Source organism: Motacilla alba, chromosome 11, assembly GCF_015832195.1.
Source record: "Motacilla alba alba isolate MOTALB_02 chromosome 11, Motacilla_alba_V1.0_pri, whole genome shotgun sequence".
Classification (NCBI taxonomy): domain Eukaryota; kingdom Metazoa; phylum Chordata; class Aves; order Passeriformes; family Motacillidae; genus Motacilla; species Motacilla alba.
The window spans coordinates 2366124-2391550 of NC_052026.1; the positions used below are offsets into that span (position 1 = coordinate 2366124).

Sequence of the window (25427 nt, forward strand, 5' to 3'; positions counted from 1 at the left end):
GAGATATGTATTGGTACCTTCCTAGATAAATGCAGGCTTTTATCAGGAGATTTGTGCAGGAATGAGCAGGAACAAGCAGGAGAAGGAACAAAGTGTTTTGTTGTGCATTACTGTGGAGATAGATTGCACTGTACAGAGTGTCACAAATACTTGTGGTAAAGCTTTAGGCTGCCTCAAACTATTTTAGCAAAATGTTCATGCCATGAAAAAGGGAGAAGAGCTAATAAAACCCAACAGTTATTTGCAGATAACTACTTCCTTGTTAGTAAAGAAATGCCTTGCATTTGTACAGATGCCTTCTGTATCTGTAAAGCAACATTAGTCTCTATAAGGCTACATCATAAATTACATTTGGAACTGTTCAGGACTTACCTTAAAGTCTTTCTGGGCTTTCTCTATTCTAATCCCACTAGAAACAGGTGTTTAAAAACAGGTATTAGAATTAGTAAAAAATACTAGATGCCTCACCTTTAAGTCACTACCAGCCTTGAAATGATGCCTTCAAAAAGAATTAGAAAGCATTTATGTTTTAGAGAATACATTTGTGTTTGTTTCTATGTAAATACCTGTGTCCCTGTGGTTTTTAAATAAAGTCCATAGGGATGCAGTGGGTCAGGAGATCCCTCCCAAAACTAAGGAAAAGAGAACATGAGCAGTTGATTCTTCACAGATCTGTACCTTTGGTAGTTCTGACTGAAGCCAAAGAGGCTATAAAGCATGTGCATCCAAAAATCTACATCCAGACTCCACCAGTCTGGTTTTGTTTTTCTGGCTGACCAAAAGCTGTTACCAAGAAACGAGTCTTTTGATCCCCTCTGCCATTCCAGAGCCTTCAGTTCCACCAGTGAGTGGCTGCTCACATCAGACTGGTGCTGGGACTGGAGGGACATTAAAACCAAATGAGATGCAGTGTTCCTCTGACAGTCACATCGCCCAGCGAGTGTCAGGAGTGAAACTGTCCTGCAGACAGAAAGGACAGGAGCAAACCAAGGAGTCTGGCTGGTTCTTAAAAGAACTTCCATTCATTTCCAGAGCTGCTGAGCTGCAACAATAATCAATTCCCTTTGAAAGTACACTAGGAAGCTTTAAATTCACCTTCTATTACCTGAATCTAACAGGACAAGAGACAATCTATCAAATCCTAATAATAAAATAGCTTTCATGTTTTATAGACAAACACTTGGATAATTTTGCAGTTAAGAGTTACTGCGACCCACATCTGAGCAGCAAATACGCCCTTGATGAACGGGAATTAGCACAGTGCTCCCGCCAGGCTTTCCGAAGGTGTCTCTGCAGTGTCCCCTGCCCGCCCGCTGCCGCACGATCGTGACTCGCTGCTGCCCTCTCTATCCAGCAGCAGCTCCGGAGCAGGAGAAATACCGCGGCGCCAGGAATCCTTCTCCCACCCCGTGATTCAATCTCCACTACTTGACTATTTATTCTCTCTTCTCAGCAAGAAGCAAACCCCCATGCCTGCAGTCCGGGTTGGGCAAACGCGACGGAAAGCAGACCGGAGCCGCTGAGCGCTCCCTCACAAGCGACGCGAGCTTTTGCCACCCAAGGTGCTCAGTCAGACCATAACACGTAGCTGTTCCCTTTCAGCTCTAATGAAGCATCAGCAAATGGATAACATATCTACAGCCTCTCCCTTTCCCCCTGTCTCTGGGAGGCAGGTGCAGCCTCAAGAAAAGCTCACAAAATGGATTCAGATGTGACCGATTTGTAAATTCCCAGGCAGCTATCTGGAATAGCTTGCTGCTGCCAAAAATGTGCTCTTTGGAACATCACTGAATGTCTTCTGTGTTTTCAGCAGTGGTTTCACTTCATTCAATTCCTCAAGAGAAAGGATCAGAAGGACATCAAAGAAATACTAGATCACAGGGAGTTTAAATGAAAGTGTCGGCACCAGTGCTCTTGCTCCAGCTGGTTAGCAGGGAGAGCCACCTGCAAGTGCTCTCCCAGAGCAACCAGGGTGCTTTCTAATGCATGTGGAACGCTTCTTTCGATGGAAACCCACTCACAAATCCTCCCAAGTCTCAATTTCCTAGATAAGCTTCTGTAATAAGTATAACCACAATGAATCCAGCTCGGCCTTGAATGGGAGACATGTTTTTTAGAAAATGGCTTTTGGAAGGTTAGTTTTCCTGTATCATATAAAAATATGAATTTAAGCCATGGTCACTTTATTTTTTGTTGACTTGCTTAAGAATTTTTTTTCAGCTTGTCTTGTTTCTCAAACCAGCAAAAATGAAAAAGTTCCCTGAAGTATCATTTTTAATGCTGAACATTAAAGGCAAATGTTCCTTTTGGTCAAACCCACAAAAGTTCCTTCAACTCTGCTCTTCACTTGTAATTAAGAGTCAGACAGTCTATTAGTTATTCTGTTTCATGATTAAGTCTACAATGTACTGAAAAATAAGAAACAGCAATGCTAACCCAAAGAGTAGAATTCCTTTCAAATCTTTATATATGTCATTGCAGCAAAGCCCTTTGGCATGACTGTAACACAGCAGCAACCCCCCTTTTATGCCCTGTTTTTCCAAAAAACCTGTTAAACTTCAGGCAAATTTACTAAGGAGAAAGCCTGTATGTTTTCTTGCTCTTTGCTTGCAACAGCTGTGAAATAGAGAATTAAGTTATCAAAGATGTCCTAAATGACACCTTACCGTGGAAAGACAGTGACAACTCAAGACAGCAGAATATTTTGGGTTTCCCCCAGAACACCCTTTCTCTAACCAAGGATATCAAGTAGAGTCCTAAAGTATCAGCTTAGCTTTCAGCCTCTGACTCATGCCATAGGCAAGCAGAACAATCACCATTTCCAGCAGCAGGTCCTGACAGTCGCCTCCTGAGCAGCAGAGCTCACAGGGGTGATGGTGCTCAGGAGGGCTGGAGTTCACCATTTATAACTCACCACATCTGAAACAGGTGAAACAAGCAGAGGCCTGAATTCATGCCTTGTTAAGGATTCCCTTTGTATTTGTCAAACTCTCCTTCTCCGCCAGAGGAAGGTGAGGCTCCCCACAGCTCTGTGCTGCACTGTCCCTGCCGTGCTCCTGCCTCCCATTAAACCACAGTGTGACAGCAGTGACACACAACAGCTGCCCCAGAACGTTCTCTCACTTCCATGGGCCTGGCAGAGCCTCCCATCAGCAACTCCCTGCTCAATGTCACATCTACTTTTCAAGCCACTCAGGGCTTTTAGAATCTCCAGAGCAGCAGTGGCAGCATACAAGGGGGAAATAGTAAACCTCCTACTCCTGGATTACTCTTGCAGCTTTTAGGGTATTTTTTGCCATCTTGGAGGACTAAAATAGATCAGAAGGCCTCTTTTCCCATCCTTCCCCCTCCCCCACCAATGACTAATGAAGTCTTTCCATGGCTGTGAATGTTTCATAGGGCTCATGAGGGGTAGTAAACAAACAAAAAAACAACAAATAAATAAATAACTAAAATCTAAGGAACACTCCCCTCTTCCACATTCATTTTTTGCCATAGCCACAAGGTCTGAAATGATACAAGGATGGAAAAAGGAATTCAGATGTTTATATGGGGGCTTATATAGCTAAAGCTTAAGTATCTGAAAATACAGTCCATGACTATACAGACTGCAGGCCCAAGAAGTCAGTTGCATGTAAAAAGATTTTAGTTGCTAAAGCAGACTCCAAGTGAGGTTTTAAGAGTTTCAAGAATTTGTGCTCAGGTACCTGCCTCCTCTGTTTTCCAGTTACTTTGTTTGCTGCCACTTTGCCATGCACAGTCCAGCCAGACCAGCCTTGCACTAGCACAGATGCCCCTCTGCAGGAGAGAGGGACCACGATAACCTGGCACAGGTCTGCTGTGAAGGAAGCTTGTTGCACCTCTCCCAGCACACTGCCTGCTGCCCGGAGGAGCTCAGCCCTGTCAGCTGCCCGTGGCAGTGGCACACCAGGGTGCCCAGCCCTGAGACAGACGAGCTGGCAGCACTGCTGGCTTTGCCTGACGTCCCTGCTGGCAAATGTCACCATGGCTCATTTACAGGGCCCAGCCCAGGCCCAGTCCTTCTCTTCCCTTCCTTTCAGATCCTTGCATGTTGTCCCTACCGTGGGCAAGCAGGGAGCACCACGGCTGGCCTCACCAGCAAGGTCAGCAATGCTGAGCCTTCTTTTCATCCCAAAGAGCTTCTCTGGCCATACACAAACCTTCACTGACCTGAGCTATGCATCTCCGTGTTTTCTTGCTCTGCTTGTAGCACAGCAATGTGACAATATTGCCAAAATTTGTATTGCGACTTTTTGGAAATGGGACATTTCTGGCAACCCGACAGAATCCTCTGGGGAAAAGTCTCCCACGTCTCTGCTCGTCTCTAGGGGTGCAGGCACAGACCATATGTGCACACCACAGGTTCCTGTGCAGGAATCACTGGTGTGCCCATCACAAGACAAATCAATTCCCCGTGACTGAGTGGAAAATCCTGGAGACAAAATGGAAAGGTACAATCAGTCATTTCCAAATACACACATACCCCTCCCATACTGGTTTTTATTTGTTTCTGCATGCTCGACCTTCTGAAGCCTCACTCTAGAAATTGAAACTAATTCAGATGTTTTTATGAAGCTTAAAAACCCCTTTGTTATAGAGAGGAGTTTCACAAAGGTCACAAGGATATCCCGTTCATGGATCAAAGCATCCCTTGGCAAGTATTTGACAGTGGGTAAATAATTTCTGAGCAGAAGCCTGGCTGCTAATTTCAACTATATGAATAGATTCTTGCAGGATCTAGTCCTCCTGATTCCCCACTGCGAAAAGAGAGACCTGATGGAACCCAGGCAGCAATAAAGCTGTTGGTCTGGGACATACCCAGTTATCACTAAGCATGCACCTCTCACAAACAAAGCAAAACCCAGGTAAGGGCTGTTAGCAGCAGAGAGCTGCATTATTTGTGCTTACACTGGCATTCCTCCTAAGGAGCTGAACAACAGCTTGCAACCCTGATCACATACCTACACTGGGAAAGAGGACGGGTGGGCAGCATTTATACACAGGACCAAGAAAGCACTGCAGCTCCACAAATACACAAATCAAGTGGATCTTCTGAAAGGAATTAAATAGATATAGAATTCTTAAGAACTGCTATAAAGTTTTACATGAAGAACACCAAGAACTCTTTATCTTCATTAAAACCTCTCATAATGTTGCAGGACATTTTGCCCAGGCCTGCACACATACTGAGATGAATTCTCTGCAGTCTTTTTATGGCTACAAGCAAGCCAACACCAAACCTCAGTGCTGAAGAGTCAAGGAAATGACAACAAAGATGAGAACTGCATTTTGAAACTTGATCCTGCCTCCAGTTCTGTGCAGAACAAATTTCCAAAGCTGAGATTTCCAAAAGGAATAGGGCTCAAAGTGCAAAGAGATATTTATTTCCAAGTCTGCTACCCTAAAATTTGGAAGGGAGGCAGTGTGGGTTCCTGTCAGCTGAACAGAGAGCAGATCCCTCATGCACTGCCTGAGGAGTGAGGACAGGGACAGAAATGATTTGTTGATGTCTGTATGCTGATTGACTCTGTGGTGATGGACATCAGGTGAGATTTAGCAACAGATGTCTGTAGAAAGGGAGAAAATACAACTCTGGATGGGCAGATTATAATATTTACTACTTATGTGAATCCAACTATGTCTCACATAGAATTTCTATTTAAGTAATGTAAGTGAAGGAGGGTTTCTGAATGAATTGAACTACAACACAAGGTCTTTCTGGCTTTTCCTGGCAGAATTCCAACCAAGGACTGGGCTTTCCATGGCAGTATCCCCACCAGTGCTTGTGAGACAGTTGAGAGGATATTTTGTACTGGACATTTATTCCCTCCTTGAGAACAATTATGAGGTTAAAAGGGAACCATTCAAGTGGACATAAGGACTGCACTTCAGCAAGCAAACTAGGTGTGAATCTGAACCAAGATCAAGATTTTCTTCCCAATAGCAAAGACCCTCGCAAACCACGTGTGAGAATCACACAGCTGATACTTAAGAATGAAAGATTTCTGTTATAAATCAATAAAGTTGCAATATTATCAGCAAATGTTAGAAGTGAGATAATTCTCATGAAGTTTCTGTATCTGACCAAGTCTCGATCTGAGCTTCCACAGGGCTGTTGGCTTTAGACACCAGCACATCCCTGCTGCTCCATTCCTACATGGAGGGTTCAGAGTGGTGTCTTGCTGAAGTCAAATGACACCACGATAACCTGTAAGCTGGCTCTTCAACACCAGAAAAAAAATGTTAGCCCACTTAAACCTTAATCAAGGCTTGAAACTGGCTGGGTAACGTGCATTTACTCCAATTCCAAGGGAGGTACAACTTAAGAGCATGACAAGTCATTCATGTCAGTGAACCAAATAAAAAAGTTTTAGTTATGATTAGTTACTGGTACACTAATTTTATCATCCCACACCATTTTTTGCTCAGTTAAGGACAGCTGACAACATCCAGCAAGACACAGCTGAAAAATATTACAAAATTTTCGGCAATACAAAATTCAGTGCTATTATTTCACATCTATTTTCCTTACTGGTTTTCTTGCCTCCATTCTAGCTCCTTTCATGGCTTCAGATTCACTCTTTTGGAAACCAGTCTGGTCAGTAATTCTAATCTCAGTAATTTCCCAAAAATGACAGCAGAGCAAAACAAGGTCTCTCTCTAAACATTTCCAGTGGTGGAGGCTGTGGGGAACACAAGGCTTGCAGCAGAGAAAGGCACTGGTACAGAGAGGGGTGACCAAGGTGGCTCCAGCCAAAAGGTCTCAAAGAGCAGCTGAGCACTGTTAACTCCCACAGAAACCACACTCAAAGGACAAATCGCTCCACACTGAACGAGTAGTTTGACTCAATCCTAACTGAACAGATCAAGGACAAGGGGAGTCTTCTGTGGCAACCAGAAAGATCTGTATCTTGCACTTGTTTTTCCTTTTTCCTTAGAACCACAGTGCATAAGGAACAAAACATGGATGTTTTGGCACAATTCCTCTCAATGAACAGAAATGGCCATCAAAAACACAGAGAACATGCTGGGTACTTCAGTGGGATGTGGGATCCCCCAATTCAAGATTTCTCTTGCCATCTCTGCAATCAGAGACCTGGACTGAAAATCTGCTTCATCTCAGACATAGCAGGCACTTGTTTTCCCATGTCCCAAGTGCAAGCAATCTTTCTTCTCCCACTATTTCCTCCTCCATCTCCTGGTCCCAGAGATGCTCCAGTAAAGTGATGCATTTTGATTACATTTTTTTTCAGCCCCAAATAGTCTGACAATCTCTAATCTTAGCATTTTTCTTCTTTCCTTATTCCCTGTGGTCACATCACTTTGAATTGTGCTGTGTGAAAAGTTATTGTCTTGGATACAAAAGCACAGACAGAATATTTATAATACTTAGGAGACCAGCGAATTTCTTGGTTGCTGGTCACAGAGAATCACTAGATAAAATCCACATGTACAAGCAAAACTAGGGCAAAAATCTTAAAGTTAGCAAGAGCCTTTTACCAGGTATATTAAAATTAACTAACAGTGACTTTTGGATCAGTGAATTCCTTGCAAAGGTACTCCTTGCACAAGAGACAGTGCCTGACACAGACCCACCATGTATTTAGTACAATTTATAGTTTTATTCAGGAGAAAAAAAATCACACAGTGTTTAAAAAGCTGATAAACACTCTCTCTCACACACACACACGCTTTCAAAAATACACTTCTTAAGATGATATTATTATCTTGCATCATAACTAAATTTCAAATTTCACATTTATGTGGCCATTTCTCAGGTATTGGTACAACCGAGAAGAAACCATGATACCACCAACAGACAAATATTGGTAGAGAAATAATACTACATTTGGCAAACAGATAAGCATGTCAAACAGTTACATTTACTGCAGGAGTGTTTGAATACAGGTTTCCCACATGGCAAAATCTGAAAACACCTTGCATTCCAAGTGCAGCTGTTCTGCTATTAAGTAGGAAATAGACTTTTTAAACTAAAATCCTGTTAGACATGTAGGGAAAGTTTTGGCAAGACAGATTGTTTTCCATCATTAGATGAAATTTGAAAGCTGTTTCCTCGTGGAACATTTCACTGCAAATATTTTGGACACTTTCATGTGACTTGAAAGTCAACTGAGATCCATGCTTGCATCTCTTATGGTTACAAGATAAATAGCAGATTTCTGAAGATAAAAATAGCTCTCCTTCTCGAGGCAAAACCTGGTTCTCAGAGGGAAAAATGCTAAAATATATCACAGGAGTAGATGCATCTATTTCTTTTCTTCAAAGAAGTCCTTTATGTAGTTACAGTTATGCGGTGGCTTAATTTAATGTTCAAGCTATAATTTAAATTGAAATTCATCTTCCAGAGCATTAAAAAAGGCCACTGTCCATGTTTGGGTGTCTGGTAGAAGTACAACATCCCCTGAGGACTTGGTTAGGACCTTATTATCCTTGAACACCTGAGCAGGGCAGCACATTCCTTGCCTTGGACACAAAGTGATGCTTCTGACAAAGCAGAGGTCACCACACGTGTCTGCTGCATTGCCATGTGCTGTCACACACCAGTGGCTCTTGCCCAGCAAGAGTTTCTGCACTGTTTGCAGTGATTGCAGAGACTCCCTCTGCCCCTTCAAAGCTCATCAGCTTCTGCTGTCACAGGGATAAGATTCATCTCCAAGGGAAGAGCCGGGACTGCTTTGAAAAATGAGAAATCAACAGCAGGAGCAGATAATTGTAATGAAGGGCTCTGTCATTCCTGTTAGAAAAAAACAACCAAACAAATAAGCAAAGCCAAAACTTGAATACATTGTGTTTGTACAGCCTCGGGATGTGAGGCAAATGAGCTGCCCTTCCAGGGCTGAGACCCTTCATGGGCAAGGGGCAAAGACAGCTGATTCCTTGCTGATGTTCAAGGCACACACAGGATTCTTCTCTCAGTAGTGAACTTTAACCATGAAAATCCACCTGAGAAACTCCTAGGTCAAAACCAGACTTGGAGCTTTCTATAGAGCAGTAGAGTCTTTGAAAACATCCAACATAGCCCTCAGTCAGTGCAATAGGAATACAGTAATCTTTCCCAGAAATTTACTGAATTTATCAAAGACTTCCCTAGGACACAAATAAGCATCTTTTTGCAAGTTCAAAATGGGCATTTCCCATGGAACAACTGCTTTTCCTACCAGTTGTGCCCCTTTCTAAAAACAAGGGGGGAAAGATGATAAAACCTAGGCTGAGGCAGAGATTTAAAAATGGAATTTTTTCCCCAGTAATGATTTAATTCCTCTCACATCTTGGAGTATTTTTAATAGCCTTTCCAGTACAGGTTTTAATGGGTTTGTTTCAGATCTCAGGACATGCAACATTAGCACTGCACTCTCTGAGCAAAAGCTGCACTCAAATGACTAGGAGATCTCAGACAGGGACATTTCCTTGATCTTTTGGGGCATGGACAGCTCAGTCTCACCCCTTGGGAGAGAATACCCACATCCAGGGCAATACCAGATGGCTGGAAAATGTACAAACTTCTTAAGGTTTTCCAAGCAAGCCATCAAAACAGATAACACAACACACAGAGAATGGGGCATTCCCAAACTGCACAGGCAGACCCAGCTGTGTGGTGAAGGGTGTCAAGGTTAGACCTGAAGAGTTCATGGGAAATGGGGGATGTTTTGGGTGCCTCCAGCCAGAAGCTGTGCCCCGGAGAGCAGAGCAGGACACTTCACCCAGGACTAGGCTGGGAAGGGGGAGGTGACAAAGAACAGAAACTGGAGATGGTGCCCAGGCTGGCAGGGGATCAAATCACTGGGGGTAGATGCCACTTATCCCATCTGCACTGTCTCAAACAAAAGCTCTGGGGCCAGTTTTCAAACCACACCAAGTACCTGGGTCTTTCTTCAACACAAAAACTTCATCTGGAAAAAGAAACAGGGGAAGACCTCACAGTTCTGTCTGATGATCAGACCAAGGAGCGCATCACAGCCCAAACCATCCATCTGTGGAAGAACACCACAGGCTCATTCCAATTTGTATAGACAGTATGACTGCCACACGCCCCAAACCAGGGCTGCAGAGGAGCCCTGTTCTGAGCTACATGAGTCAGGCTGCCAAGAACAGCACAGCAAAGCCACCCACTCCTGGCCATGGGACCCATCTGCTCAGATGGGAAGAGATGTTTCTGTGACACCACATTCTTCTGGCATGCTGCTCAAGGAATTAACAACAACACAAGGAGTGGGACATTTCTCTGTGGTTTACAAAACAAGGAGGAAAAAAAGCCCAATGCCAAAGAAATCCATGACTAATATGATATATTCAAAAAAGAAAACCACACAAAAATCTCTACCCATGACAAAGTTTATACATCTCAAAATAGTAAACAAGAGCTGCAGCATTTAAAGTAGATCACAGACTCTAGAAAGTCAGCTTTAGTTCCAGTATCCTGATAGAAATTAAACAGTTCTAGCCATACAGAAAGCATCACTCACAATCTGCAGCTAACATTCTGTTTTTCTAAGAGATTAGCTCAAACTAAAAACTGTATGATATCCAATATTCATCTCTATAACCACTGAGGATTATGAAGGGCTTTGAATTCTGAGATTACTTGGGATCAAAGTCACTTGAAGGAGCTGGGAGGGAAACATCAGAGCAGCTCCTGCCTCCTCTTCCTCCTCCATGTGTGCTCTCCCTGACACCAGAGCTTTCATCACTGGAAAGCAGATTTTAAAGGAAGTGCTCACACACCGGGGATCCCAACGCCAGGTATGGCCGTGGGGGACCCGCTGGGAATTCAGTTCAAGCTGATATTTATGGCAGTGTTTGTGCTTATGCTAAATTACAATTCAGAGGGTAGAATTGCAGTCGCAAATCTGGGAGCTCCTTGGGAAGACAATGATGGCACCATTCCCATTTGGTGCTAGACGTGACTTCAGTATTCAGAACTGAAAATGCGTCCAGTGAAACAAACAAAACACTCACTCAAAACCCACCACAAACATACAGATGTGAGTCACTACATCCTAGTGCACTAAAAAAGAATCCCAGACATCATCCAATAACCATCCAAAAACCTATCACAACAACCTACAAAAAGAGGAAGCATGTTGATTTTAGTATGTGCTATTAATTACCCAGAGTGGAACATGATATAAAAAGATTCATCTCAGGCTACTAGGTAACATTACTCATGCCTGCATGACTGTTACAAAAAGCTATTTGTAGATATGAAAGATTTACCTGGAAATCAACATGATAGTTCCCATAATTCCCAGCTATCTTACTGGATTTGGGATGTGAGACAGCTAAGAGGGCAAGAAGAAAAAGACAAAAGAGATCGTGTTACTCTGCAGCTCCAGCTGGATGGTGACAGGCTTTTTCAGACAGTAAGAGAGAAAAGGAGTCTTACATGCACCTTGCAGTATTTATGAACAGCTGGGCCCAAATAGACTTCTTTAGGCAAACAGGCACTTGAATATGTAAATCAGCACTTACACAAACAGATTTCCATGTGTACAAATATTTTCCCAAGAAAACTGCTCCTTTCTTAAGCCAAATCTACTCTCATTCAAACCTATGGCAGAATTTCTTTTGACTTCAGAGAAAGCAAGAATAGAAACCCAACCTCCACAAAAACATTCTCAACTTTGCTTGCGGTTTGTGTTTGAGTTTGTTTTGCTGTTTTCTTTCAAACAGACCTACACAGGGAATGGTCCATCAGCTCGAAGATCATTCAGCAGTTGGAGTAGATTTATGGGAATTTTTTTTCTACAAACTTCTCTCAATGTAAGGCCAGAACAGCTTTCACAAGCGCTTCTTTCTGGTAGCCTGCAGTCATACTGACATTGCTGATGCACCCAAAGGCCCCAGAAGGTTTGTCTACAGATTCAGAGAACGGAGAGCCCTTTGTGTTTGGGATTCATTCACATTTTCATTCCAGAGAATACACTGTTATATTTTAACCATAAAAACCATCAGGTATTCTATTTCTACAGTGAGTTTGACAGAATTCTGGTGTGTCAAACACACCGAATCCCAAGAAGGTAAAACCTGTCCATTTATCACAGCTACCTTTGCCAAAGCTCTGCATGCCAATACCAATTTGTTCATTCATTTCTTTTCTTACAACCCTTCTTTACTTTTCCAATCTATAAACACAGTTTTGTCAGTGCCTAAAAAGTACCCAGGAAAAGTGATCCATGAAACTCAGAAATGCAGCAGGTTTCCCATGGCTACCCAAGCTATTAAGTGTTAGATCAGGTCTGTAGGCAGTGAAATCATAGCACCATTATCATTGCCTTGTGGGAGCAATAATTCTGGGTGGTCTGTAACACTCCAGCTCCCAGCCCCTGAGATAGTATGACCACGTTGTCAAGTAGAGCCTCTCTAGGAGTGTAACTAGGCTGGGGCTTTTTGACCTCATAGATAAATAGGTTTTGTCGAAAGCTGCTCTATTATTTTTCAGATTAGCTTGGACTTGTATTTGGTTCATTCTCTGCCATGGGAGTGGGAGAAAGCGAGGCCTTGAGATATCCAGTACATGTTTATCCAGCTGCAGTAGCTTGAGTCTCAAAGTGTAACTGTCAACATCTCCACTCCCTCATGCAAATCGAAATTTGCAAACAATCCTAATAATTCCTCCTCCCTGTTGTTCGTTGTAGTTTTGCATTCCTGATGGAGCAGCCACAGTACTTGAAACACAGAGAGCAGAGCCAGTCAATCCAGGCTGACTGTGGTGGAAAAAAAATGTACCAAAACCATGGGCTCCCAGAACAGACTGTTCAATGCTAATTTTAAATCTTGAAAAACAGTGCCAGTCTGACATCAGTGTGGTATTTTTTCATATTTTCTAAATAATCAAGGGAAACTGTGTTGTTTTTGGGGTTTTTTTTAACATTTGATTCAGCTTCCATTCCCTTGTGTAAATAGCCATAGAACATTTATCAATTTTTTAAAACTATGTAAACAGAATTGCACTTTGCAGGCATTTTTCTACCACCATAATTCATAAAATCAAATTTCTTTATCTAATTTATCCAGAGTTTGTTTTTCCCAGATGTACTGTGCTGGAGCAGAGGGTCAGTAAGTCTCCTTTCAGGTCTCTGCATGGTGAGCAGGCTGAACGTTACCATTTTTCCTTTCATTAAAACCCCCAAACTCGGAGGGCATGGTGCACTGCCACTGAAGACATTTCATTCCAACCACAGTAAAAAGCTCTTTCTAGCACTTATTTAGTTTCAGCAAAGACCTGATATTGCAAGTATTTATACACGGGCTTAATGGGGAATAGCTTTAAAGCCTAATGATCTGCCAAGACTAGTCTTGCACATAAACATTTGTAGCACAAGGGATTAATAGCCTCAAAATGAGAGAGAGAGAGCTCTCTTTAAATGTAACTTTTTAAAGATCTTTTTAAGATGCTAAGACAAATAGTTCTTTGAGCAGCAAAATAAAATACCATTTCTCATAGATTTTATGTTCCAAATTGAAGTCCTCAGAGGATTCTCCAATGAATACAGTTTTTCCCTCAGAAAAAGTTAAAGTTCTTTCTTCCTTCTCTGCAGCTATTTTCACATCACTTTTAAGAACAACCAAATTTGGTTAGAAGTTGGCCCAAAATTCAGAAGTTATAAGGGGGCTGATAAAGTAATGTCAAAAATCTTGTCTCTGCCATGATTTCCTTAGGAAAAACCTTACTAATGCCATGGAAGTCTAAAAAAAAAAGCCCCAACAAAACACCTGTGTTAGACCTTATCAAGCCCACAGTTGTGCAGGAGTTATCTAGTCTGTGTAAATGGAATTAGCAGGTGAAAACCTGAAATTTAGATCTCTATCCTCATGTTCTCCACTACCGTTTTCCTTCTTCTGACACGTGATGATGAGGCAGTTTCATTAATTTATCTCTTTCCCCTCTCCCATTATCATATTGTAGAGGTTTCCACATTTTTTCTGGAGAAAACACACATTTTGGTTTGTCCGTCTGCCAGCAGTCTCTGTTGCTTCCTCTAGAGCTCCTGAGATGCTGAGCCTTCAGGTGGCTCCCTGTAGCTCATGGCTTCAGGGACATCTCAAGGCCACAGGCTGTTCTGCACACTGCTGTTCCCCAAATTTGCCATCTGACTAAACCTGCACAATCTTAACAGCAAATACCATATTCACAGAAAAGCCAAAGCTGGCATAAAGTGCTGCTAGGGGTCACATTTCCTCTTTTCCTGGTAAACAGCAAAGGATCTACTGTGCACCAGGCCCTGAGACTTGGTCCAGATTCTCTAGATCTGTGAAGCTGAGAAACTGGAACCAAGTCTCGTGGGAAGGAGAGGCAGGATATTGCCTCCTCCTCCCGGACTCAGTGGGTTGTCCTTCAGCCTTCAGTGACAGTAAGGGTGGAACTTGATATGAAAAGAATCACCTCAAGCCCCCAGGTAAAATCACTCAGGTCTGCTTGACTCACAAGGACAGCACACATGGCTGGTGCTGCCCCTGGGGCCCGACCCCCTTTGCATTTGCAGAATGTGAAGCCTCATGCAGCAGTTGCTGACAGACTCCACGGAGGAGGAAGGTTACAGCTTCTCCAGTTCCAGTTCCTCCTGAAAACAACCTGAAGCTGATCTGTTTACTCAGATATGCAGTGGGCCACCCATTCTTCCAAATAGTATTTTTATCTGTCATTCTTGTCCTTGAATTCCTTTATTGTTGATATAAATACGAAAAGGAATTTAAATTATTTCTACCGTGTGAAGTTTTCAAATGACTATTTACTGTTGCAACTTCATACTCTGCTATCAGGCCCAATTTCCTGGCAGTATTTGTCACTATTAATCTGAAAAACCTTGCTCTTGGCACACCATTTAAGTAATTGTTGTGAGAGTCTATCAGTGATGCTCACAAACTGACGGTGGCTGTACTCTGTAAATGCAGGGTTACACACACAGCTTTAAAAGAGGCGTTTACATAGGGCAGGGGCTTGACACACAGACCAAGCACAACACCATTTTCAGACACACTTTGGCAAGCATCAGGTTGTGTCTTTATAGTTTGTCCCTCACATCTCCTGAGAAGCAATATCTTCAAAGAATTCCAGCCAGGCAGCGAGCCGTGACTCCGCTTCCTGACGCCGTGTCAGCCCTCAAAACCAAGCTGGGCTCTTCTGACTCATCTCCTGAAAAATGAAAGATCTGTCAGAGTAGCAGGCCTCGGAAAAAATTATTCCTAGGACATTCCCACCAACAGATGCCAATCTGGTGGTGCTTCCCTGCACAAGGAGGGCAGGCAGTGTGTCAGGCAGCTGCTCTGAACTGGACCATGCCAGTGAAACACTTCCTGAAAATGCCTTGTTTCCCTCCTCCACCTTCCTGCCCTGGGGAGGGATGGATATTCCCAAACGCTCAGCCCCTGCCTCACCTGACTCACCCGTGTGACCGGCCCCCAGCAGCGTTAATGAAATGAGAGGAGAACAGCAGCAGCCTCATAAATCTTCATGAGCATGAATGTGTGTCCTGGTCTGCATCCCATTAGTGACTGATTTTCAAAAATAAATAAAAAACCTCAGTGACACCTGGACACCAGCCAGTCCTCATTTTCTATCCCCAAAAGGCAGATTCCTTATTCAACCAAATATTCATATATGAAAAACAAAATAAGGGTGTAGATCTTTGGAGAAACTCATCTCAGCTCATCATTCCAAAAATGATTCTTAGAATCAGTGAATGGTTTGGAAGGGTCCTTTAAAAGTCATCAAGTCCAAACCTCCTTCAATGAGCAGGAACATCTTCAACAAGTTCAGGCATTTCGGAGCCCTGTCCAGCTTGACCTTGGATGGTTCCAGGGACCACGCACTCCCCAGGCACCTGTTCTGCTGTTTCAGCACCTTCCCATGAAACATTTCTGCCTTGTATCTGGGCTGAAGTGACCTTATTTTAGTTTAAAACAATTACTCCTTGTCCACTCACTACAGATCCTCCTAAATGTCTGTTCCCATCTTTCTTATAAGTCCCCTTCAAGTATTGCCAGGTTATAAGGTCTTCTCAGAGTCCTCTCTAAACCTACATACAAGGCAGGATTTTCTTTTTTAAATGTTTTTATCATACTTACTACTGTAGCTACATAAAACTCGAGTTTCTCTTTTGTAAATAAAATCGTGATGGTTGTTTTCAGTAGAAAATAAAATAATTATTTTCCAGGTTCCTACAAATATTTCGGATTAAAATTTGGGATTTTTGTGTTACAGGAAAAACCTAATGCAACAGTGTCAGTGGTACAGAACTACATGTATTACATTACAGGAATTTAAATAATTATTTCTTTTGGGTTCCAAGGTAGGCATACAGTTACTCTGGAAAAAACTCCTGCAGTTTTAGAAGTTCAAGAAGTTTTATGCAAAATAAAATGTAAACATTGTCCTGTTCAGATGTACTTGGGAGTATATTTATTTATTTATTTTATTACTAATTTTTATTTTAAATAGCTGTGAAGTCTACCGAGTTGTGACAGAAACTCATACGATATTTTAATGCATTCCTTCCAAGAAGTAATGGGGTGTTCAATAACAGGAAGAGATCTTTTAGACTGAGGAATATTCCAAACAATAATTTGCGTTTCTAAAGTTATATTCTTCTGAAGATGATTTATTCTTCTGCAAAGTTTTACTAATACTCATTTGTGGGGAGGAAATTCTATTAAGAAATTATTACAGAATTCAAGAATTCTGAAAAGGTTTTTCTATTTAGGAAATGGTAACTTACCTAAATTTATTTCAAAGTACATTTGTAGTGCCAGATGGGGACAAAGGTCCCTTAACATCAGCGTTTCCTCTGTGGAGAGATGAATTCTCGGCCAATCTTGGTCAGGTTCTGCATATTTTAACCATTTCAGGCCCTGGCTGGCTTGCCCTTGCTGCAGCCGGAGCCCCGGCACAGCCCGAGCACGGAACGCGCGGCTCTGCCTCGGGGGCAAAGGTGCAGCCCCGGCCCCCAGGGCTGCGGGCAGCGGTGCAGCCAAACCTGCACCATTTTCTGCAGCAGAGGAAGAACCTGCGGGGCCACTGTCAGCACAGCTGCTCCTGTACTCCTCAGGCAACCCGGCACCATTCCACCAAACAAATCGAGAGCGGTGGGTTCAAGTTCCTCCAGAGCAAGGCTTGACCTGCCCCGGTCGGCGGCAGCGAGGGCACTGACCCGCTCCTGCCTCCCAGCCCCGGCCCGGGAGGGCCCGAGCTCCAGCTGCCCTGCCAGGCAGCCCTGCTGCAGCCTGCTCCAGGAACCAGCCCTGCTGCAGCCTGATCCAGGAACCAGCCCTGCTGCAGCCTGCTCCAGGAACCAGCCCTGCTGCAGCCTGCTCCAGGATCCAGCCCTGCTGCAGCCTGCTCCAGGAACCAGCCCTGCTGCAGCCTGCTCCAGGATCCAGCCCTGCTGCAGCCTGCTCCAGGGTCCAGCCCTGCTGCAGCCCGCTCATGGAACCAGCCCTGCTGCAGCCTGCTCCAGGATCCAGCCCTGCTGCAGCCCGCTCACAGAACCAGCCCTGCTGCAGCCCGCTCATGGAACCAGCCCTGCTGCAGCCTGCTCCAGGATCCAGCCCTGCTGCAGCCCACTCATGGAACCAGCCCTGCTGCAGCCTGCTCCAGGGTCCAGCCCTGCTGCAGCCCGCTCCAGGAACCAGCCCTGCTGCAGCCTGCTCCAGGATCCAGCCCTGCTGCAGCCTGCTCCAGGAACCAGCCCTGCTGCAGCCCGCTCACGGATCCAGCCCTGCTGCAGCCCGCTCATGGAACCAGCCCTGTTGCAGCCTGCTCCAGGATCCAGCCCTGCTGCAGCCTGCTCCAGGGTCCAGCCCTGCTGCAGCCTGCTCCAGGAACCAGCCCTGCTGCAGCCCGCTCCAGGATCCAGCCCTGCTGCAGCCCGCTCCAGGGTCCAGCCCTGCTGCAGCCCGCTCCAGGATCCAGCCCTGCTGCAGCCCGCTCCAGGAACCAGCCCTGCTGCAGCCCGCTCACAGAACCAGCCCTGCTGCAGCCCGCTCCAGGAACCAGCCCTGCTGCAGCCCGCTCCAGGATCCAGCCCTGCTGCAGCCTGCTCCAGGATCCAGCCCTGCTGCAGCCTGCTCCAGGAACCAGCCCTGCTGCAGCCCGCTCACGGATCCAGCCCTGCTGCAGCCCGCTCATGGAACCAGCCCTGCTGCAGCCCGCTCACGGATCCAGCCCTGCTGCAGCCCGCTCCAGGAACCAGCCCTGCTGCAGCCCGCTCACAGAACCATCCCTCCTGCAGCCCGCTCACGGATCCAGCCCTGCTGCAGCCTGCTCACAGAACCAGCCCTGCTGCAGCCCGCTCCAGGAACCAGCCCTGCTGCAGCCCGCTCCAGGAACCAGCCCTGCTGCAGCCCGCTCACGGATGCAGCCCTGCTGCAGCCCGCTCACGGAACCAGCCCTGCTGCAGCCCGCTCACGGATCCAGCCCTGCTGCAGCCCGCTCCAGGAACCAGCCCTGCTGCAGCCCGCTCCAGGAACCAGCCCTGCTGCAGCCCGCTCACGGATGCAGCCCTGCTGCAGCCCGCTCCAGGATCCAGCCCTGCTGCAGCCCGCTCCAGGAACCAGCACATCACAGGGCAGCAGGCGAACGGGAACCCCTATTCACTGAGCTAAGCTGCAAGAAAAAGGAAATTTTGTTCACTTTTGTTGCTTAATGTGAAGATTCAAACTGACCTCAAGTCTGAGCTTTTTAGAAAACAGTTCTCTGGGTTTCAAATAATAACTCATACAGAAGAATTATTGTTCTCTATTCCATAGAGAAGAATGGAAAATATTTTGGGTGTCATTACCTTTTTCTCTCCATCACTGCCTGCACAGAATTGAACAAGGGTACAGTAGCACTGTAGATTTTTATTTTAACCCAGGTTCTTGCCAAAAAACTGTACTGCAATCCTCCTGTTATACTAAAAGTACATAAATGCCAAGAAACAAAGAAAAGCTGCATGACTGTGTTTGTCCCTAAAAAAAAGGAATGCTTCTTTTGCCCTCCAAAGTTTTGCCCTTATTCCTTCCTTTTACTTTCATTTGCCTCCCTGTGATGTCTGAGATTTCTTTTTAATCTTTCAATTACTCCCCAATATCCATTGTCCCAACCCTCTACATTTGTCTGCTTTACATGCAGCCCATGTCCTGCAAGCATGTGAGGAGGCCAAATACCAGGCATCTTGGCACAAGCTAATACTTTACACCTATTCACAAAGAGAAAACATTCCCTCTTTTCTTGAGGAAGAAGAAAAAATAAAAAGAAGAGGGAGCAGAGCTCCACCAAGTACTCATAGCAAAGAGATGAAGTAATGTTTATACCCACCATTTCTAAAACATGTCTGGTCCTTTAATAACGACCTGTCAAAGCTGAAAATTAAGAGCAACCACCAATACAGTAGATCCATTATTTTTCATTGTTGTGCATACTGTAGCTATTTCCTTAGCTCCTGTAGCTGTCCCTTTGTGCTGGCTGCTTCCCATCCGCAGAAGAGGAGGGTTTCCTCAGCAAAGGCCCAGCCACTGTAGAGTGAGGCTGCACCCAACCTGGCCCCTGGCCACAACCAGTGGTGTGGCACAGCAGCACCTGAGAGGTTCTCAAAGTCCTCCACTTGTTTAGTCCCAGACCCAAACCCTCAGAGCTGCAGGGAGAGAGCAGAGGAGTCATCAGAGAACACTGGAGCAGTCTTGGAGAAAGGGTCTCCAACAGGGGAGGGCAGGTGGGCGAGAGTGGCTCTGGGCCAGCCAGGAGGGGGAATGCCAAGCACAGAGCAGGAGCAGCATTTGCCTCAAGAAAGGCCCAAATGGTAAATGAGGTGGGAGCTGGGACCCTGCCCCGGGACTGTGGAGGAGGAGAACTCTGCCCCTGTCCCCCTGGGCAGCCCTCCAGGCAGGGCAGCACAGAGCAGCTCTGCCAGGCTTCAGCCTGGCGCACAGCAGGGAATTTGTTCTTCCTCTACCCTACTCTGCCAACAAAGCTACCACAAGCAGCGAGCCAGAGAAAGAGCTTTGTCCCAGAGCGTGAGGGGTTTTACCATCAAAGTACCCTTTTATTGCAGAATTCCTTCTTATGAAAGAATTAATTACCTGCTATCCGGTCATGAGCTTTATTTTAGGGGACAGGAAGCACAATGTTATTCCCCAAGATTTAACAAATTATTTTTGAACTTATACAAAATTCTCATTACCATCTTAATATTTTCTTATTCTTCTTAAAATTGGATATTTTGCACATATGAACCTGGTTAAGGGCTCCCATGGCAGACAATATCGGCTCGTTGATTGCGCAGCTGAGGATGACTTGCTCTGGGCATCATAGAAAGCAACCTAAAAGGTGTAAAATCTCTCAGCTAGGAAACCCACAGTAGAAATATTTACCATGTCCCTTTTCAGCTCAGAATTTTCAACCCGCTAAATTGACAAAAATTGTAATGTCTGATATAGTTTCCATCTCTTAGATCGTAAGAGGGATCAAGCCTCTTGTCTGTAGAATTTACAGTGTAACCAATAATTATGTGCCTTGGTTTTATTTTTTACATCACCAAAACACACACTACTTACCCTTCTGACAAAAAGCACCATTTGTGAACACAGATCAGTACAATTAATTTCCTTTATGACCAAATCAATACCACATCAGAATAATTCCACTCGCATGTTTCCACAAGTCCATCCTCCCAAGCAAACGCATCCATTCTCACAGACACTCAGACCAACGGGACAGCAATTTTTTCTTGACAAAGTGGGGGGGAAAAAAAATCCTCAACACATTATTTTAAGAGAGGGAGCAGCAAGGCCTCTAGCCATGGAGGCAGTGGGGGGAGGGCCAGGGGCAAAGCAAGGCAGGCAGGGACCAACCAGATGAGCAGCACAATCCCACAGCCTCTGAGCAGGCAGAACAGGTCCCGTGGCACTACCTGGGGTCAGCCCCAGTCCTGCACTCACCAGACAAGTCTGCGGCGATGAGGCAGGACCAAGCTTGGGCCAGGAAGCCAAGCCAAGGTCAGGGTCAGCCAGGCACACAGCCAGGTACAGACACACAGTGCGACTCAGGCAAGGAGCTGAGCTCAAGTGGGACTCCTGAAGGGAGAAGGGCCCCAAGAAGCCTTCTCACAGTTCTTTTTCACACCAGCCTGAGCCACAGTTACACAGCTGCCCCATATCAGAGCTGGCCCTGATCCCAGCCGAGGGATGGGGACGAGGCTGCTGACCCTGCCACATTCAACACCTGAAATGCACCTCCTGGAGCCCAGAGTCCCACAGCCTTCCCATCCTTCTCTGCTGTTCCATCGTCACCTCAGCTGTGCTCCTCAAGTGAACTCTGCTTCTCCAATTTTTAAGCAGGCTAGCTTTTGCATTTGTATTGCATACCATGTGGCTGATCTTTTGAAAGCAATGTGACTGGTGCAACAAATACGAATGTGAAAGAATTTGGCCCACTGACACTCACGGGCATCATGGGCAAATATAAAGAGGATTAGCTACTAACATTTTTAAAAAATAAAGACAGCGTTAATATTTAAATAGGAAAGACACAGTCTTAGTATCAGCCTCACTTAAAAAACCCGAGCAAACAAACAACAAAAGAACCCAACTCCAAAACCTACAATTTTTTTCACTAGTCCTTGTATGTGAAGTTCAGTAGAATTCTGTATAATTGCCATTTGCAAGGGCCTGTGCTCCACAAATACATGGCAGTACCTGAGAAAGCTGGTGGTTACGTGCTTGACTTTTACAATAGCATAACCATACTCTCAAACATCATCTAGAAGAAAAGCAATGGGGAGAACAAATCAGGGTTTATTCCTGGGTCAGGCCAGCTCGGCAGAGGGAGGTGTTTCCTCCAGGCTGGCGCTGGCTGAGCACAGCTGTGAGAGAGCAAGGCAGCTCTCAGGTGATGCAAACCAGCCAGAACCAGGGCACAGGCATAGCATCCTATCTCCATTTGCTTTTGGCAGCAAACTGAAATTTTAAACACGCTACTTGGAAGATATTTCTGCCTACTCCTATTTTCTAGTATTGAACGAGGTTTTTGTTCAAAGAACATAGACTTTGTTCAAACCTGACATTTCTGTAAAGCTCTACATTGTTGTGGTCTTGAAAAGAAATACTTCTAAAAGTTAAAATAAGAGATTTTTTGCCAGCTGAGATTTATTATTACATGTTTTTAAAAGTATTGTCTGAAAGAATGCTGATAATCTTGTGGCTATGAGAACTGCACAGTTACTATAAATTATACAAATGACTGTATAAGGAGTACACTGCTCCATAACAGTGCCCAGTTTTCATAGTCAGACTGACATCTCTAGATCTATTTCAAATTATTCCCTCTTTAAAGGTTTTTTACAGCTGTTCTTTCCTTAACACCTCTATATTATTAAACTGAAACTCAGTTGAGCACAACAAAGGACTGAATTAAAAATGTGGAGTGGATGTCATGTGTCACAGTCAACAACTTATCATCAGGCAGTCAGAAAACCAGTCCTGGCTTAGCCTTTCCTCGGGATAAACTGGGGAGTCTTTAAAGTTCCCCCATCAGTACATCTTGCAGTCAGAGCTTTCCTGCAGAGAGCTTACAGTGCCGAGCATGAGAGTGGCACGAGAGACTGTGCTGCCCCTTGTGCCCTGAACCCGCTTCTCTCATTGGCATTTCCTTCTCCTGCCTGGACGAGGCTTTCTGGGCCAGGACTTGCTCTGTTCTGAACTGTTCATGCTGGTCACAGACATCACCCCACTTGGAATGCACATTTTATGTTGTTTAACTAGAGGCTCTCTTTCAGTAACAGTGTGGGGGATTTTGATTGTGCAGGAGAACTACAGAGCCCACCAAGATTTTAAGGACAAAATGTATGGAATTACTTAAGACAATTTCCACAGAGTTCCAGCAGCGGTGATACAAGTTTTCTCTCCCACTAAGCTTTGATAATTCCAGGCAGCCAGATAAGGATCACAGAGAGCCTGCCTGCTGCTTCCGCCCAGGAGGGGTCAGGTTCAGCACGCTCCGGAGCTGCTGCTGCACAACTACACACACTCCTGGAAACTTCGAAGCAGGCACTCATGAATACCTCCTTCCTAAAGAAGCCTCATTCCTGCAGTTTGCATGCATGGTGAACAAAACAGCTAAGAATACACACAGTCTACCCTGAGTAAAAAAACCTACTGTTTGACTGCTTTTAAACAACCTACCTTGTATCAGTTTCCAAGCAAAACAACCTCTACTAGCAAGTGTTTTTGTTCATACAGTTATGTCTGCAGCCTGACCTTTGCTTGCATAGGGCCTGACTTGAAGAGAACAATAAAAGCCTTCTACAGTCACCATTGGGGGGGAGGGAGAACTCCAGTTCAGTGGAATAGTATAGGAGTTTGCATTCCTTAATCATATGATTCAATATACAAAGCAGACTGTATTTTAAAATGCTACAGAATTGTACAGAGTAAAAACAGAAAGCTAAATTGGTCACATCTGAAGTCCTTTATGTTGATGTATGGTCACCTCCCAGCTGACCATACACCTCCCAGCTGACCAAACATCTACCATCAATGTTAGCCATGTCAGGAGCTGGCTGGCTAAAGACAAGCAGAAAATAAGCATCACACTAACCCAGAGGTAAAGGCTTACAAGAACAAAAAATTTAGTATTTAGTCTTTGCCGTTTTACTAGTGAGAAACATTTCTAGTATGAACATGATTTCTAGTATGTCAGCAGAATGCACAGATTGCTGCAACTTTTTATACTTTAAAGAGTATTTCTCAGCTGGGGAAGGAGCAGTGGTGGTTTAGGTTTTCATTTTTTAGAAACAGAGTAATTTCATTTTAGTACAACAATCTCTGAAGGACAATGAATATGTGATTGGTAATAGAAAGCTTTGGTTCAATGACAAGAGCAAAGATGATCTTATGAGAACAAAGGTACACCAAGTCCATAAACCACACCTGCTGCTGCTAAAAGTTGAAGCTGCAGCAAGGCTGGGTGGCATTTGTCGTTTTCCTCAGATCTATTTTCCTGTATGTTTGGTAAAAGGAGCCTTTGTAAATGCATTAATAAGATAGCCAAATGTATATCCACATTGTAACAGTAAAAACCCTGGTTTTTACAATGGCATGCCTTTTTCCTCCCAGAAGTGTAAATCAAAATGATTTTTGGAAGAACTTGGCCGTGTGTTTCCAGGTACTGTATACACAAATACAGTTTAAAAACTCCATAGGTCCCTGCAAGATATTAAGCATATATTGTCAACAGATGGCTTTGATAAAACCAGCCCCAGTCTCTACACACACACACTTACTCATTCAGTACTAGCCTGGCTCCTAATACATTTTTATCTTTAAAGTCTGAAGGCCCTTTGGTGTGCATTTTGTACTCAGGGGAGCACATGGCTCCATGAGGCATTCAAAGCCCCAGTGGCAGTGACGCCACATTCCAGCTGGCTCCATAACCACCCCCTGGGTCTGCTCTTGCACACAGAACACCTGAGCATCACCATCACCAAGGTCACTGGGACAGCTCACAGCCTCACAGGCTGTGATTCCCAACCAGTCTGTGTGAATTCACCTTCCCATTAGAGCCCAGCACTCCCCTCCGGGAAAACAGCCAGCCTGAAATCCCTGCTCGCTGTGAATCTCTTCAACAAGGACCACCCTGCTCCCTGGGGCAGCAGGAGCAGAGCCCCGGGGTCCGCAGGGGAGAAGGTCTGTAAGATGAGTTCTCCAGAGTGACTCTCATCGAGCAAGAAAAAGCTACAGGTCAGCCTCGATACAGCAATCAATGAAAATGCTCCCTTGTTAGAGAATTCAAGGCTGGCCCTGGTTCACTTAGAAACGTGATCATGAAAGGCATGCACGTTGGAGTTGCTGTTTCCTCAAGCATTTTTGAAGATGCAGTCTGTTTACTCTTCCAGTGGAAAGATAAGCTTCTTTAGAGCTCCCTCTGTTGAAAAACAGAGGGAAAAAACCTAACTGTTAATTCTCACAGCAATTTCTGCAAGGACTGACCATTTTTATGTAGGAGAGGAAAAAAGAAAACAGGTTATGAGATATAAAATGAGTTAAATTAACTTATCTCAGGTGTTAGTAACCATAGGAGAATATATAGGTTTTGCGTCATGAAAAGAGAGAGAGAGAGAAAGAGAGCTGAAGCTCTCGGAATTGGTTTGTTTGGGTTTTATTTCCACAGCTTTCAAAAAAATTTTTCTCAGCGGCAGACTCTGACCATATTGGGATAAATTCAGCTTTCGTGTTCTGTTCATTGTTTGTGGGTTGTACTAGGGGTGCATATGACCTCATGTTTGACATGGGTGGCTAATTCAGACTAACACTTTGAGTGAAATGTTAGCAAAGTCCTGAGAACACTGCAGGTGAACACAATGAGGGTGCTGAAATGACTGAGTAAGCTGAACCAAAAGGACATGAAGAAGCCT

The 25427-nt window shown here is 44.6% G+C and overlaps 1 long non-coding RNA gene across 2 annotated transcripts; it reads right to left on the reverse strand.

Annotated features, from left to right (window-relative positions):
- Positions 1 to 10572: 10572 nt before the first annotated feature.
- Positions 10573 to 17260, reverse strand: LOC119705796. 2 transcript variants are annotated; one of them, XR_005258331.1, is made up of 3 exons: positions 16758 to 17260; positions 15427 to 15534; positions 10573 to 15175 (listed from the first exon to the last, which is right to left on the reverse strand). It is a non-coding gene; the product is annotated as an uncharacterized LOC119705796 (long non-coding RNA). The 2 variants fall into 2 exon arrangements; XR_005258330.1 differs by having other exon boundaries at positions 15418 to 15534.
- Between the last annotated feature and the right edge of the window lie 8167 nt (positions 17261 to 25427).